This window comes from Schistocerca gregaria, unplaced genomic scaffold, assembly GCF_023897955.1.
Source record: "Schistocerca gregaria isolate iqSchGreg1 unplaced genomic scaffold, iqSchGreg1.2 ptg000066l, whole genome shotgun sequence".
Lineage (NCBI taxonomy): Eukaryota > Metazoa > Arthropoda > Insecta > Orthoptera > Acrididae > Schistocerca > Schistocerca gregaria.
This window is the reverse complement of record NW_026061707.1, coordinates 1,514,312-1,531,689: the sequence shown is the minus strand read 5'-3', so window position 1 is coordinate 1,531,689 and position 17,378 is coordinate 1,514,312.

The following is a 17,378-nucleotide window of genomic DNA, read 5'->3' as shown; positions in this document are numbered from 1 at the left end:
GACCAGTAGTAGTTTCCGATGCAGCATCTGGATGCATTCTGTAATCTGTGGACTATCAGAGTGTTGATGAAACACAGAAATTGCATCGGGATTGAATACAACAGTCACCATGCGCACTTTCCTACAGAGGAGTAATGTCTCAAACAGTCCACGCTTTGATCGTTCCCTGGAAGACCAGTAGTAGTTTCTGATGCACATCTTGAAGCATTCTGTAATCTGTGGACTATCATAGTGTTGATGAAACACAGAAACTGCATCGGGATTGAATACAACAGTCACCATGCGCACTTTCCTCAATGGTAGTAATGGTCTCAAACAGTTTACGCTTTGATCGTTCCTTGGAAGACCAGTAGTAGTTTCCGATGCACATATGGAGGAATTCTGTAATCTGTGGACTATCAGAGTGTTGATGAAAACAGAAATTGCATCGGGATTGAATACAACAGTCACCATGCGCACTTTCCTCCATGGGAGTAGTATCTCAAACTGTCTACGCTTTGATCGTTCCGTGGAAGACCAGTAGTAGTTTAATAACCCCATCTGGAGGCATTCTCTACCTGTTTACAATCAGTGTGTTGATGAAACACAGACATTACATCGGGATTGATTACAACAGTCACCATGCCCACTTTCCTCCAAGGGAGTTATATCTCAAACAGTGTACGCTTTGACCTTTCCCTGAAAGACCAGTAGTAGTTTCCGATTCACATCTGGAGGCATTCTGTAATCTGCAGACTTTCCGAGTGTTGATGAAACACAGAAATTGCATCGGGATATAATACAACAACCACCATGCGCTCTTCCCTCCGTAAGAATAATGTCAAAAACAGTCTACGCTTTGATCGTTCCCTGGAAGACCAGTAGTACTTTCCGATGCACATCTGGAGGCAATCTGTAAAGTGTGGACTATCAGAGCGATGATGAAACACAGAAATTAGATCGGGATTGAATACAACAGACACCATCCGCACTTTCCTTCATGGGAGTAATGTCTGAAACAGTCTATGCTTTGATCGTTCCCAGGAAGACCAGTAGTAGTTTAAGATGGACATCTGAAGGCAATCTGTAATCTGTGGACAATCAAAGTGTTGATGAAACACGGAAATTGCATCGGGATTGTATACAACAGTCACCATGCGCACTTTCTTCCATGGGAGTAATGTCTCAAACAGTGTACGATTTGATCGTTCCCTGTAAGACCAGCAGTAGTTGCCGATGCACATCTGGAGGCATTCTGTAATCTGTGGACCTTCAAAGTGTTGATGAAACACAGAAATTGCATCGCGATTGAATACAACAGACACCATGCGCACTTTCCTCCATGGGAGTAATTCTCAAGCAGTCTGCTCGTTGATCGTTCCCTGGAAGACCAGTAGTAGTTTCCGATGCACATCTGGAGGCATTCTGTAAACTGTGGACTATCTGAGTGTTGATGAAACACAGAAATTGGATCGGGATTGAATACAACAGTCACCATTCGCACTTTCCTCCACGCGAGTTATGTCTCTAACAGTTTACGCTTTGATCGTTCCCTGAAAGACCAGTAGTAGTTTCCGATGCACATCTGGAGGCATTCTGTAATCTGTGGACTATCATAGTGTTTATGAAACACAGAAATTGCATCGGGGTTGAATACAACAGTCACCATGCACACTTTCCTCCATGGGAGTAATTTCTCAAACAGTCTACGCTTTGATCGTTCCCAGGAAGACCAGTAGTAGTTTCCGATGCACATCTGGTGGCAATCTGTAATCTGTGGACTATCAGAGTGTTGATGAAACACAGAAATTGCATCGGGATTGAATGCAACAGTCACCATGCGCACTTTCCTCCATGGTAGTAATGTCTCATACAGTCTACGATTTGATCGTTCCCTGGAAGACCAGTAGTAGTTTCCGATGCACATCTGGAGGCATTCTGTAATCTGTGTACCTTCAAAGTGTTGATGAAACACAGAAATTGCATCGGGGTTGAATACAACAGTCACCATGCCCACTTTCCTCCATGGGAGTAATGTCTCAAACAGTCTACGCTTTGATCGTTCCCAGGAAGACCACTAGTAGTTTCCGATGCACATCTGGTGGCAATCTGTAATCTGTGGACTATCAGAGTGTTGATGAACCACACAAATTTCATCGGGATTGAATACAACAGTCACCATGCGCACTTTCCTCCATGGGAGTAATGTCTCAAACAGTCTACGCTTTAATCCTTCCCTGGAAGACCAGTGTTAGTTTCCGATGCACATCTGGAGGCATTCTGTAATCTGTGGACCATCAGAGTCTTGATGAAACACAGAAATTGCATCGGGAATGAATACAACAGTCACCATGCCCACTTTCCTCCATAGGAGTAATATCTCAAATAGTCTACGATTTGACCTTTCCCTGGAAGACCAGTAGGAGTTTCCGATTCACATCTGGAGGCATTCTGTAATCTGTGGACCTTCAAAGTGTTGATGAAACACAGGAATTGCATCGGGATTGAATACAGCAGACACCATGCTTTCATTTCTCCATGGGATTAAGGTCTCAAACTGTCAACGCTTTGATCGATTCCTGAACACCCGTAGTAGTTTCTGATGCACATCTGGAGGCATTCTGTAATCTGGAGACTTTCCGAGTGTTGATGAAACACAGAAATTTCATCGGGATTGAATACAACATCCACCATGCGCACTTCCCTCCGTGGGAGTAATGTCACAAACAGTCTACGCTTTGATCGTTCCCAGGAAGACCTGTAGTACTTTCCGATGCACATCTGGAGGCAATCTGTAAAGTGTGGACTATCAGAGCGTTGATGAAACACAGAAATTAGATCGGGATTGAATACAACTGTCACCATCCGCACTTTCCTTCGTGGGAGTAATGTCTGAAACAGTCTATGCTTTGATCGTTCCCAGGAAGACCAGTAGTAGTTTCCGATGCACATCTGGTGGCAATCTGTAATCTGTGGACTATCAGAGTGTTGATGAAACACAGAAATTGCATCGGGATGGAATACAACAGTCACCATGCGCACTTTCCTCCATTTGAGTAATGTCTCAGACAGTCTACGCTTTGATCGTTCCCTGGAAGACCAGTAGTAGTTTCCGATGCACATCTGGAGGCAATCTGTAAAGTGTGGACTATCAGAGCGATGATGAATCACAGAAATTAGATCGGGATTGAATACAACAGTCACCATCCGCACTTTCCTTCATTCGAGTAATGTCTGAAACAGTCTATGCTTTGATTGTTCCCAGGAAGACCAGTAGTAGTTTAAGATGGACATCTGAAGGCAATCTGTAAACTGTGGACAATCAAAGTGTTGATGAAACACGGAAATTGCATCGGGATTGAATACAACAGTCACCAATCGCACTTCGCTCCACCGGAGTAATGTCTCAAACAGTCTACGATTTGATCGTTCCCTGTAAGACCAGCAGTAGTTTCCGATGCACATCTGGAGGCATTCTGTAATCAGTGGACCTTCAAAGTGTTGATGAAACACAGAGATTGAATCGTGATTGAATACGACAGACACCATGCGCACTTTCCTCCATGGGAGTAATTCTCAAGCTGTCTGCTCGTTGATCGTTCCCTGGAAGACCAGTAGTAGTTTCCGATGCACATCTGGAGGCATTCTGTAAACTGTGGACTATCTGAGTGTTGATGAAACACAGAAATTGGATCGGGATTGAATACAACAGTCACCATTCGCACTTTCCTCCACGCGAGTTATGTCTCTAACAGTTTACGCTTTGATCGTTCCCTGGAAGACCAGTAGTAGTTTCCGATGCACATCTGGAGGCATTCTGTAATCTGTGGACTATCATAGTGTTTATGAAACACAGAAATTGCATCGGGGTTGAATACAACAGTCACCATGCCCACTTTCCTCCATGGGAGTAATGTCTCAAACAGTCTACGCTTTGATCGTTCCCAGGAAGACCACTAGTAGTTTCCGATGCACATCTGGTGGCAATCTGTAATCTGTGGACTATCAGAGTGTTGATGAACCACACAAATTTCATCGGGATTGAATACAACAGTCACGATGCGCACTTTCCTCCATGGGAGTAATGTCTCAAACAGTCTACGCTTTAATCCTTCCCTGGAAGACCAGTGGTAGTTTCCGATGCACATCTGGAGGCATTCTGTAATCTGTGGACCATCAGAGTCTTGATGAAACACAGAAATTGCATCGGGATTGAATACAACAGTCACCATGCCCACTTTCCTCCATGGGAGTAATATCTCAAATAGTCTACGCTTTGACCTTTCCCTGGAAGACCAGTAGTAGTTTTCGATTCACATCTGGAGGCATTCTGTAATCTGTGGACCTTCAAAGTGTTGATGAAACACAGGAATTGCATCGGGATTGAATACAGCAGACACCATGCATTCATTTCTCCATGGGATTAAGGTCTCAAACTGTCAACGCTTTGATCGATTCCTGAACACCCGTAGTAGTTTCTGATGCACATCTGGAGGCATTCTGTAATCTGGAGACTTTCCGAGTGTTGATGAAACACAGAAATTTCATCGGGATTGAATACAACATCCACCATGCGCACTTCCCTCCGTGGGAGTAATGTCACAAACAGTCTACGCTTTGATCGTTCCCAGGAAGTCCTGTAGTAGTTTCCGATGCACATCTGGAGGCAATCTGTAAAGTGTGGACTATCAGAGCGTTGATGAAACACAGAAATTAGATCGGGATTGAATACAACAGTCACCATGCGCACTTTCCTCCATTTGAGTGTTGTCTCAGACAGTCTACGCTTTGATCGTTCCCTGGAAGACCAGTAGTAGTTTCCGATGCACATCTGGAGGCAATCTGTAAAGTGTGGACTATCAGAGCGATGATGAATCACAGAAATTAGATCGGGATTGAATACAACAGTCACCATCCGCACTTTCCTTCATTCGAGTAATGTCTGAAACAGTCTATGCTTTGATCGTTCCCAGGAAGACCAGTAGTAGTTTAAGATGGACATCTGAAGGCAATCTGTAATCTGTGGACAATCAAAGTGTTGATGAAACACGGAAATTGCATCGGGATTGAATACAACAGTCACCAATCGCACTTCGCTCCACCGGAGTAATGTCTCAAACAGTCTACGATTTGATCGTTCCCTGTAAGACCAGCAGTAGTTTCGGATGCACATCTGGAGGCATTCTGTAATCTGTGGACCTTCAAAGTGTTGATGAAACACAGAAATTGAATCGTGATTGAATACAACAGACACCATGCGCACTTTCCTCCATGGGAGTAATTCTCAAGCTGTCTGCTCGTTGATCGTTCCCTGGAAGACCAGTAGTAGTTTCCGATGCACATCTGGAGGCATTCTGTAATCTGCAGACTTTCCGAGTGTTGATGAAACACAGAAATTTCATCGGGATTGAGTACAATATTCACCATGCGCACTTCCCTCCGTGGGAGTAATGTCACAAACAGTCTACTCTTTGATCGTTCCCAGGAAGACCAGTAGTAGTTTCCGATGCACATCTGGAGGCAATCTGTAAAGTGTGGACTATCAGAGCGTTGATGAAACACAGAAATTAGATCGGGATTGAATACAACAGTCACCATCCGCACTTTCCTTCATGGGAGTAATGTCTGAAACAGTCTATGCTTTGATCGTTCCCAGGAAGACCAGTAGTAGTTTCCGATGCACATCTGGAGGCAATCTGTAATCTGTGGACTATCAGAGTGTTGATGAAACACAGAAATTGCATCGGGATTGAATACAACAGTCATCATTCGCACTTCGCTCCACCGGAGTAATGTCTCAAACAGTCTACGATTTGATCGTTCCCTGTAAGACCAGCAGTAGTTTCCGATGCACATCTGGAGGCATTCTGTAATCTGTGGACCTTCAAAGTGTTGATGAAACACAGAAATTGCATCGGGATTGAATACAACAGAAACCATGCGCACTTTCCTCCATGGGAGTAATGTCTCAAACAGTCTACGCTTTGATCGTTCCCAGGAAGACCATCAGTAGTTTCCGATGCACATCTGGTGGCAATCTAAAATCTGTGGACTATCAGAGTGTTGATGAACCACAGAAATTGAATCGGGATTGAATACAACAGTCACCATGCACACTTTCCTCCATGGGAGTGATGTCTCAAACAGTCTACGCTTTGATCGTTCCCAGGAAGACCAGTAGTTGTTTCCGATGCACATCTGGTGGCAATCTGTAATCTGTGGACTATCAGAGTGTTGATGAAACACAGAAATTGCATCGGGATGGAATACAACAGTCACCATGAGCACTTTCCTCCATTTGAGTAATGTCTCAGACAGTCTACGCTTTGATCGTTCCCTGGAAGACCAGTAGTAGTTTCCGATGCACATCTGGAGGCATTCTGTAATCTGTGGACTATCATAGTGTTTATGAAACACAGAAATTGCATCGGGGTTGAATACAACAGTCACCATGCGCACTTTCCTCCATGGGAGTAATGTCTCAAACAGTCTACGCTTTGATCGTTCCCAGGAAAACCAGTAGTAGTTTCCGATGCACATCTGGTGGCAATCTGTAATCTGTGGACTATCAGAGTGTTGATGAAACACAGAAATTGCATCGGGATTGAATGCAACAGTCACCATGCGCACTTTCCTCCATGGTAGTAATGTCTCAAACAGTCTACGATTTGATCGTTCCCTGTAAGACCAGCAGTAGTTTCCGATGCACATCTGGAGGCATTCTGTAATCTGTGGACCTTCAAAGTGTTGATGAAACACAGAAATTGAATCGTGATTGAATACAACAGACACCATGCGCACTTTCCTCCATGGGAGTAATTCTCAAGCTGTCTGCTCGTTGATCGTTCCCTGGAAGACCAGTAGTAGTTTCCGATGCACATCTGGAGGCATTCTGTAAACTGTGGACTATCTGAGTGTTGATGAAACACAGAAATTGGATCGGGATTGAATACAACAGTCACCATTCGCACTTTCCTCCACGCGAGTTATGTCTCTAACAGTTTACGCTTTGATCGTTCCCTGGAAGACCAGTAGTAGTTTCCGATGCACATCTGGAGGCATTCCGTAATCTGTGGACTATCATAGTGTTTATGAAACACAGAAATTGCATCGGGGTTGAATACAACAGTCACCATGCACACATGCCTCCATGGGAGTAATTTCTCAAACAGTCTACGCTTTGATCGTTCCCTGGAAGACCAGTAGTAGTTTCCGATGCACATCTGGTGGCAATCTGTAATCTGTGGACTATCAGAGTGTTGATGAATCACAGAAATTGCATCGGGATTGAATGCAACAGTCACCATGCGCACTTTCCTCCATGGTAGTAATGTCTCATACAGTCTACGCTTTGATCGTTCCCTGGAAGACCAGTAGTAGTTTCCGATGCACATCTGGAGGCATTCTGTAATCTGTGGACCTTCAAAGTGTTGATGAAACACAGAAATTGCATCGGGGTTGAATACAACAGTCACCATGCCCACTTTCCTCCATGGGAGTAATGTCTCAAACAGTCTACGCTTTGATCGTTCCCAGGAAGACCACTAGTAGTTTCCGATGCACATCTGGTGGCAATCTGTAATCTGTGGACTATCAGAGTGTTGATGAACCACACAAATTGCATCAGGATTGAATACCACAGTCACCATGCGCACTTTCCTCCATGGGAGAAATGTCTCAAACATTCTACGCTTTAATCCTTCATTGGAAGACCTGTGGTAGTTTCCGATGCACATCTGGAGGCATTCTGTAATCTGTGGACCATCAGAGTCTTGATGAAACACAGAAATTGCATCGGGATTGAATACAACAGTCACCAAGCCCACTTTCCTCCATGGGAGTAATATCTCAAACAGTCTACGCTTTGACCTTTCCCTGGAAGACCAGTAGTAGTTTCCGATTCACATCTGGAGGCATTCTGTAATCTGTGGACCTTCAAAGTTTTGATGAAACACAGGAATTGCATCGGGATTGAATGCAGCAGACACTATGCATTCATTTCTCCATGGGATTAAGGTCTCAAACTGTCAACGCTTTGATCGGTCCCTCAACACCCGTAGTAGTTTCTGATGCACATCTGGAGGCATTCTGTAATCTGCAGACTTTCCGAGTGTTGATGAAACACAGAAATTTCATCGGGATTGAGTACAACATTCACCATGCGCACTTCCCTCCGTGGGAGTAATGTCACAAACAGTCTACTCTTTGATCGTTCCCAGGAAGACCAGTAGTAGTTTCCGATGCACATCTGGAGGCAATCTGTAAAGTGTGGACTATCAGAGCGTTGATGAAACACAGAAATTAGATCGGGATTGAATACAACAGTCACCATCCGCACTTTCCTTCATGGGAGTAATGTCTGAAACAGTATATGCTTTGATCGTTCCCAGGAAGACCAGTAGTAGATTCCGATGCACATCTGGAGGCAATCTGTAATCTGTGGACTATCAGAGTGTTGATGAAACACAGAAATTGCATCGGGATTGAATACAACAGTCATCATTCGCACTTCGCTCCACCGGAGTAATGTCTCAAACAGTCTACGATTTGATCGTTCCCTGTAAGACCAGCAGTAGTTTCCGATGCACATCTGGAGGCATTCTGTAATCTGTGGACCTTCAAAGTGTTGATGAAACACAGAAATTGCATCGGGATTGAATACAACAGAAACCATGCGCACTTTCCTCCATGGGAGTAATGTCTCAAACAGTCTACGCTTTGATCGTTCCCAGGAAGACCATCAGTAGTTTCCGATGCACATCTGGTGGCAATCTAAAATCTGTGGACTATCAGAGTGTTGATGAACCACAGAAATTGAATCGGGATTGAATACAACAGTCACCATGCACACTTTCCTCCATGGGAGTGATGTCTCAAACAGTCTACGCTTTGATCGTTCCCAGGAAGACCAGTAGTTGTTTCCGATGCACATCTGGTGGCAATCTGTAATCTGTGGACTATCAGAGTGTTGATGAAACACAGAAATTGCATCGGGATGGAATACAACAGTCACCATGAGCACTTTCCTCCATTTGAGTAATGTCTCAGACAGTCTACGCTTTGATCGTTCCCTGGAAGACCAGTAGTAGTTTCCGATGCACATCTGGAGGCATTCTGTAATCTGTGGACTATCATAGTGTTTATGAAACACAGAAATTGCATCGGGGTTGAATACAACAGTCACCATGCGCACTTTCCTCCATGGGAGTAATGTCTCAAACAGTCTACGCTTTGATCGTTCCCAGGAAAACCAGTAGTAGTTTCCGATGCACATCTGGTGGCAATCTGTAATCTGTGGACTATCAGAGTGTTGATGAAACACAGAAATTGCATCGGGATTGAATGCAACAGTCACCATGCGCACTTTCCTCCATGGTAGTAATGTCTCATACAGTCTACGATTTGATCGTTCCCTGGAAGACCAGTAGTAGTTTCCGATGCACATCCGGAGGCATTCTGTAATCTGTGGACCTTCAAAGTGTTGATGAAACACAGAAATTGCATCGGGGTTGAATACAACAGTCACCATGCCCACTTTCCTCCATGGGAGTAATGTCTCAAACAGTCTACGCTTTGATCGTTCCCAGGAAGACCACTAGTAGTTTCCGATGCACATCTGGTGGCAATCTGTAATCTGTGGACTATCAGAGTGTTGATGAACCACACAAATTTCATCGGGATTGTATACAACAGTCACCATGCGCACTTTCCTCCATGGGAGTAATGTCTCAAACAGTCTACGCTTTAATCCTTCCCTGGAAGACCAGTGGTAGTTTCCGATGCACATCTGGAGGCATTCTGTAATCTGTGGACCATCAGAGTCTTGATGAAACACAGAAATTGCATCGGGATTGAATACAACAGTCACCATGCCCACTTTCCTCCATGGGAGTAATTTCTCAAATAGTCTACGCTTTGACCTTTCCCTGGAAGACCAGTAGTAGTTTCCGATTCACATCTGGAGGCATTCTGTAATCTGTGGACCTTCAAAGTGTTGATGAAACACAGGAATTGCATCGGGATTGAATACAGCAGACACCATGCATTCATTTCTCCATGGGATTAAGGTCTCAAACTGTCAACGCTTTGATCGATTCCTGAACACCCGTAGTAGTTTCTGATGCACATCTGGAGGCATTCTGTAATCTGCAGACTTTCCGAGTGTTGATGAAACACAGAAATTTCATCGGGATTGAATACAACATTCATCATTCGCACTTCGCTCCACGGAGTGATGTCTCAAACAGTCTACGATTTGATCGTTCCCTGTAAGACCAGCAGTAGTTTCCGATGCACATCTGGAGGCATTCTGTAATCCGTGGACCTTCAAAGTGTTGATGAAACACAGAAATTGCATCGGGATTGAATACAACATCCACCATGCGCACTTCCCTCCGTGGGAGTAATGTCACAAACAGTCTACGCTTTGATCGTTCCCAGGAAGACCTGTAGTAGTTTCCGATGCACATCTGGAGGCAATCTGTAAAGTGTGGACTATCAGAGCGTTGATGAAACACAGAAATTAGATCGGGATTGAATACAACAGTCACCATCCGCACTTTCTTCATGGGAGTAATGTCTGAAACTGTCTATGCTTTGATCGTTCCCAGGAAGACCAGTAGTAGTTTCCGATGCACATCTGGAGGCAATCTGTAATCTGTGGATTATCAGAGTGTTGATGAAACACAGAAATTGCATCGGGATTGAATACAACATTCATCATTCGCACTTCGCTCCACCGGAGTGATGTCTCAAACAGTCTACGATTTCATCGTTCCCTGTAAGACCAGCAGTAGTTTCCGATGCACATCTGGAGGCATTCTGTAATCCGTGGACCTTCAAAGTGTTGATGAAACACAGAAATTGCATCAGGATTGAATACAACAGACACCATGCGCACTTTCCTCCATGGGAGTAATGTCTCAAACAGTCTACGCTTTGATCGTTCCTAGGAAGACCATCAGTAGTTTCCGATGCACATCTGGTGGCAATCTGAAATCTGTGGACTATCAGAGTGTTGATGAACCACAGAAATTGCATCGGGATTGAATACAACAGTCACAATGCGCACTTTCCTCCATGGGAGTAATGTCTCAAACAGTCTACGCTTTGATCCTTCCCTGGAAGACCAGTGGTAGTTTCCGATGCACATCTGGAGGCATTCTGTAATCTGTGGACCATCAGAGTCTTGATGAAACACAGAAATTGCATCGGGATTGATTACAACAGTCACCATGCACACTTTCCTCCATGGGAGTGATGTCTCAAACAGTCTACGCTTTGATCGTTCCCAGGAAGACCAGTAGTAGTTTCCGATGCACATCTGGTGGCAATCTGTAATCTGTGGACTATCAGAGTATTGATGAAACACAGAAATTGCATCGGGATGGAATACAACAGTCACCATGCGCACTTTCCTCCATTTGAGTAATGTCTCAGACAGTCTACGCTTTGATCGTTCCCTGGAAGACCAGTAGTAGTTTCCGATGCACATCTGGAGGCAATCTGTAAAGTGTGGACTATCAGAGCGATGATGAATCACAGAAATTAGATCGGGAAAGAATACAACAGTCACCATCCGCACTTTCCTTCATTCGAGTAATGTCTGAAACAGTCTATGCTTTGATCGTTCCCAGGAAGACCAGTAGTAGTTTCCGATGCACATCTGGAGGCATTCTGTAATCTGTGGAATATCATAGTGTTTATGAAACACAGAAATTGCATCGGGGTTGAATACAACAGTCACCATGCACACTTGGCTCCATGGGAGTAATTTCTCAAACAGTCTACGCTTTGATCGTTCCCAGGAAGACCAGTAGTAGTTTCCGATGCACATCTGGTGGCAATCTGTAATCTGTGGACTATCAGAGTGTTGATGAAACACAGAAATTGCATCGGGATTGAATGCAACAGTCACCATGCGCACTTTCCTCCATGGTAGTAATGTCTCATACAGTCTACGCTTTGATCGTTCCCTGGAAGACCAGTAGTAGTTTCCGATGCACATCTGGAGGCATTCTGTAATCTGTGGACCTTCAAAGTGTTGATGAAACACAGAAATTGCATCGGGGTTGAATACAACAGTCACCATGCCCACTTTCCTCCATGGGAGTAATGTCTCAAACAGTCTACGCTTTGATCGTTCCCAGGAAGACCACTAGTAGTTTCCGATGCACATCTGGTGGCAATCTGTAATCTGTGGACTATCAGAGTGTTGATGAACCACACAAATTGCATCGGGATTGAATACCACAGTCACCATGCGCACTTTCCTCCATGGGAGTAATGTCTCAAACATTCTACGCTTTAATCCTTCATTGGAAGACCAGTGGTAGTTTCCGATGCACATCTGGAGGCATTCTGTAATCTGTGGACCATCAGAGTCTTGATGAAACACAGAAATTGCATCGGGATTGAATACAACAGTCACCAAGCCCACTTTCCTCCATGGGAGTAATATCTCAAACAGTCTACGCTTTGACCTTTCCCTGTAAGACCAGTAGTAGTTTCCGATTCACATCTGGAGGCATTCTGTAATCTGTGGACCTTCAAAGTTTTGATGAAACACAGGAATTGCATCGGGATTGAATGCAGCAGACACCATGCATTCATTTCTCCATGGGATTAAGGTCTCAAACTGTCAACGCTTTGATCGATCCCTGAACACCCGCAGTAGTTTCTGATGCACATCTGGAGGCATTCTGTAATCTGGAGACTTTCCGAGTGTTGATGAAACACAGAAATTGCATCGGGATTGAATGCAACAGTCACCATGCGCACTTTCCTCCATGGTAGTAATGTCTCATACAGTCTACGATTTGATCGTTCCCTGGAAGACCAGTAGTAGTTTCCGATGCACATCCGGAGGCATTCTGTAATCTGTGGACCTTCAAAGTGTTGATGAAACACAGAAATTGCATCGGGGTTGAATACAACAGTCACCATGCCCACTTTCCTCCATGGGAGTAATGTCTCAAACAGTCTACGCTTTGATCGTTCCCAGGAAGACCACTAGTAGTTTCCGATGCACATCTGGTGGCAATCTGTAATCTGTGGACTATCAGAGTGTTGATGAACCACACAAATTTCATCGGGATTGTATACAACAGTCACCATGCGCACTTTCCTCCATGGGAGTAATGTCTCAAACAGTCTACGCTTTAATCCTTCCCTGGAAGACCAGTGGTAGTTTCCGATGCACATCTGGAGGCATTCTGTAATCTGTGGACCATCAGAGTCTTGATGAAACACAGAAATTGCATCGGGATTGAATACAACAGTCACCATGCCCACTTTCCTCCATGGGAGTAATTTCTCAAATAGTCTACGCTTTGACCTTTCCCTGGAAGACCAGTAGTAGTTTCCGATTCACATCTGGAGGCATTCTGTAATCTGTGGACCTTCAAAGTGTTGATGAAACACAGGAATTGCATCGGGATTGAATACAGCAGACACCATGCATTCATTTCTCCATGGGATTAAGGTCTCAAACTGTCAACGCTTTGATCGATTCCTGAACACCCGTAGTAGTTTCTGATGCACATCTGGAGGCATTCTGTAATCTGCAGACTTTCCGAGTGTTGATGAAACACAGAAATTTCATCGGGATTGAATACAACATTCATCATTCGCACTTCGCTCCACCGGAGTGATGTCTCAAACAGTCTACGATTTGATCGTTCCCTGTAAGACCAGCAGTAGTTTCCGATGCACATCTGGAGGCATTCTGTAATCCGTGGACCTTCAAAGTGTTGATGAAACACAGAAATTGCTTCGGGATTGAATACAACATCCACCATGCGCACTTCCCTCCGTGGGAGTAATGTCACAAACAGTCTACGCTTTGATCGTTCCCAGGAAGACCTGTAATAGTTTCCGATGCACATCTGGAGGCAATCTGTAAAGTGTGGACTATCAGAGCGTTGATGAAACACAGAAATTAGATCGGGATTGAATACAACAGTCACCATCCGCACTTTCTTCATGGGAGTAATGTCTGAAACTGTCTATGCTTTGATCGTTCCCAGGAAGACCAGTAGTAGTTTCCGATGCACATCTGGAGGCAATCTGTAATCTGTGGATTATCAGAGTGTTGATGAAACACAGAAATTGCATCGGGATTGAATACAACATTCATCATTCGCACTTCGCTCCACCGGAGTGATGTCTCAAACAGTCTACGATTTCATCGTTCCCTGTAAGACCAGCAGTAGTTTCCGATGCACATCTGGAGGCATTCTGTAATCCGTGGACCTTCAAAGTGTTGATGAAACACAGAAATTGCATCGGGATTGAATACAACAGACACCATGCGCACTTTCCTCCATGGGAGTAATGTCTCAAACAGTCTACGCTTTGATCGTTCCCAGGAAGACCATCAGTAGTTTCCGATGCACATCTGGTGGCAATCTGAAATCTGTGGACTATCAGAGTGTTGATGAACCACAGAAATTGCATCGGGATTGAATACAACAGTCACAATGCGCACTTTCCTCCATGGGAGTAATGTCTCAAACAGTCTACGCTTTGATCCTTCCCTGGAAGACCAGTGGTAGTTTCCGATGCACATCTGGAGGCATTCTGTAATCTGTGGACCATCAGAGTCTTGATGAAACACAGAAATTGCATCGGGATTGATTACAACAGTCACCATGCACACTTTCCTCCATGGGAGTGATGTCTCAAACAGTCTACGCTTTGATCGTTCCCAGGAAGACCAGTAGTAGTTTCCGATGCACATCTGGTGGCAATCTGTAATCTGTGGACTATCAGAGTGTTGATGAAACACAGAAATTGCATCGGGATGGAATACAACAGTCACCATGCGCACTTTCCTCCATTTGAGTAATGTCTCAGACAGTCTACGCTTTGATCGTTCCCTGGAAGACCAGTAGTAGTTTCCGATGCACATCTGGAGGCAATCTGTAAAGTGTGGACTATCAGAGCGATGATGAATCACAGAAATTAGATCGGGATTGAATACAACAGTCACCATCCGCACTTTCCTTCATTCGAGTAATGTCTGAAACAGTCTATGCTTTGATCGTTCCCAGGAAGACCAGTAGTAGTTTCCGATGCACATCTGGAGGCATTCTGTAATCTGTGGAATATCATAGTGTTTATGAAACACAGAAATTGCATCGGGGTTGAATACAACAGTCACCATGCACACTTGGCTCCATGGGAGTAATTTCTCAAACAGTCTACGCTTTGATCGTTCCCAGGAAGACCAGTAGTAGTTTCCGATGCACATCTGGTGGCAATCTGTAATCTGTGGACTATCAGAGTGTTGATGAAACACAGAAATTGCATCGGGATTGAATACAACAGTCACCAAGCCCACTTTCCTCCATGGGAGTAATATCTCAAACAGTCTACGCTTTGACCTTTCCCTGTAAGACCAGTAGTAGTTTCCGATTCACATCTGGAGGCATTCTGTAATCTGTGGACCTTCAAAGTTTTGATGAAACACAGGAATTGCATCGGGATTGAATGCAGCAGACACCATGCATTCATTTCTCCATGGGATTAAGGTCTCAAACTGTCAACGCTTTGATCGATCCCTGAACACCCGCAGTAGTTTCTGATGCACATCTGGAGGCATTCTGTAATCTGGAGACTTTCCGAGTGTTGATGAAACACAGAAATTTCATCGGGATTGAATACAACATTCACCATGCGCACTTCCCTCCGTGGGAGTAATGTCACAAACAGTCTACTCTTTGATCGTTCCCAGGAAGACCAGTAGTAGTTTCCGATGCACATCTGGAGGCAATCTGTAAAGTGTGGACTATCAGAGCGTTGATGAAACACAGAAATTAGATCGGGATTGAATACAACAGTCACCATCCGCAATTTCCTTCATGGGAGTAATGTCTGAAACAGTCTATGCTTTGATCGTTCCCAGGAAGACCAGTAGTAGTTTCCGATGCACATCTGGAGGCAATCTGTAATCTGTGGACTATCAGAGTGTTGATGAAACACAGAAATTGCATCGGGATGGAATACAACAGTCACCATGCGCACTTTCCTCCATTTGAGTAATGTCTCAGACAGTCTACGCTTTGATCGTTCCCTGGAAGACCAGTAGTAGTTTTCGATGCACATCTGGAGGCATTCTGTAATCTGTGGACTATCATAGTGTTTATGAAACACAGAAATTGCATCGGGATTGAATACAACATTCACCATGCGCACTTTCCTCCATGGGAGTAATGTCTCAAAGAGTCTACGCTTTGATCGTTCCCTGGTAGACCAGTGGTAGTTTCCGATGCACATCTGGAGGCATTCTGTAATCTGTGGACTATCGGAGTGTTGATGAAACACAGAAATTGCATCGGGATTGAATACAACAGTCACCATTCGCACTTCGCTCCACCGGAGTAATGTCTCAAACAGTCTACGATTTGATCGTTCCCTGTAAGACCAGTAGTAGTTCCCGATTCACATCTGGAGGCATTCTGTAATCTGTGGACCTTCAAAGTGTTGATGAAACACAGAAATTGCATCGGGATTGAATACAACATACACCATGCGCACTTTCCTTCAAGGGAGTAAATCTCAAGCAGTCTGCTCGTTGATCGTTCCCTGGAAGACCAGTAGTAGTTTCCGATGCATATCTGGAGGCATTCTGTAAACTGTGCACTATCTGAGTGTTGATGAAACACAGAAATTGCATCGGGATTGATTACAACAGTCACCATTCGCACTTTCCTCCACGCGAGTTATGTCTCTAACAGTTTACGCTTTGATCGTTCCCTGGAAGACCAGTAGTAGTTTCCGATGCATATCTGGAGGCATTCTGTAATCTGTGGATTATCATAGTGTTAATGAAACACAGAAATTGCATCGGGGTTGAATACAACAGTCACCATGCACACTTTCCTCCATGGGAGTAATGTCTCAAACAGTCTACGCTTTGATCGTTCCCAGGAAGACCAGTAGTAGTTTCCGATGAACATCTGGTGGCAATCTGTAGTCTGTGGACTATCAGAGTGTTGATGAAACACAGAAATTGCATCGGGATTGAATACAACAGTCACCATTCGCACTTCGCTCCACCAGAGTAATGTCTCTAACAGTCTACGATTTGATCGTTCCCTATAAGACCAGTAGTAGTTTCCGTTTCACATCTGGAGGCATTCTGTAATCTGTCGACCTTCAAAGTGTTGATGAAACACAGAAATTGCATCGGGATTGAATACAACATACACCATGCGCACTTTCCTTCATGCGAGTAATTCTCAAGCAGTCTGCTCGTTGATCGTTCCCTGGAAGACCAGTAGTAGTTTCCGATACATATCTGGAGGCATTCTGTAAACTGTGGACTATCTGAGTGTTGATGAAACACAGAAATTGCATCGGGATTGATTACAACAGTCACCATTCGCACTTTACTC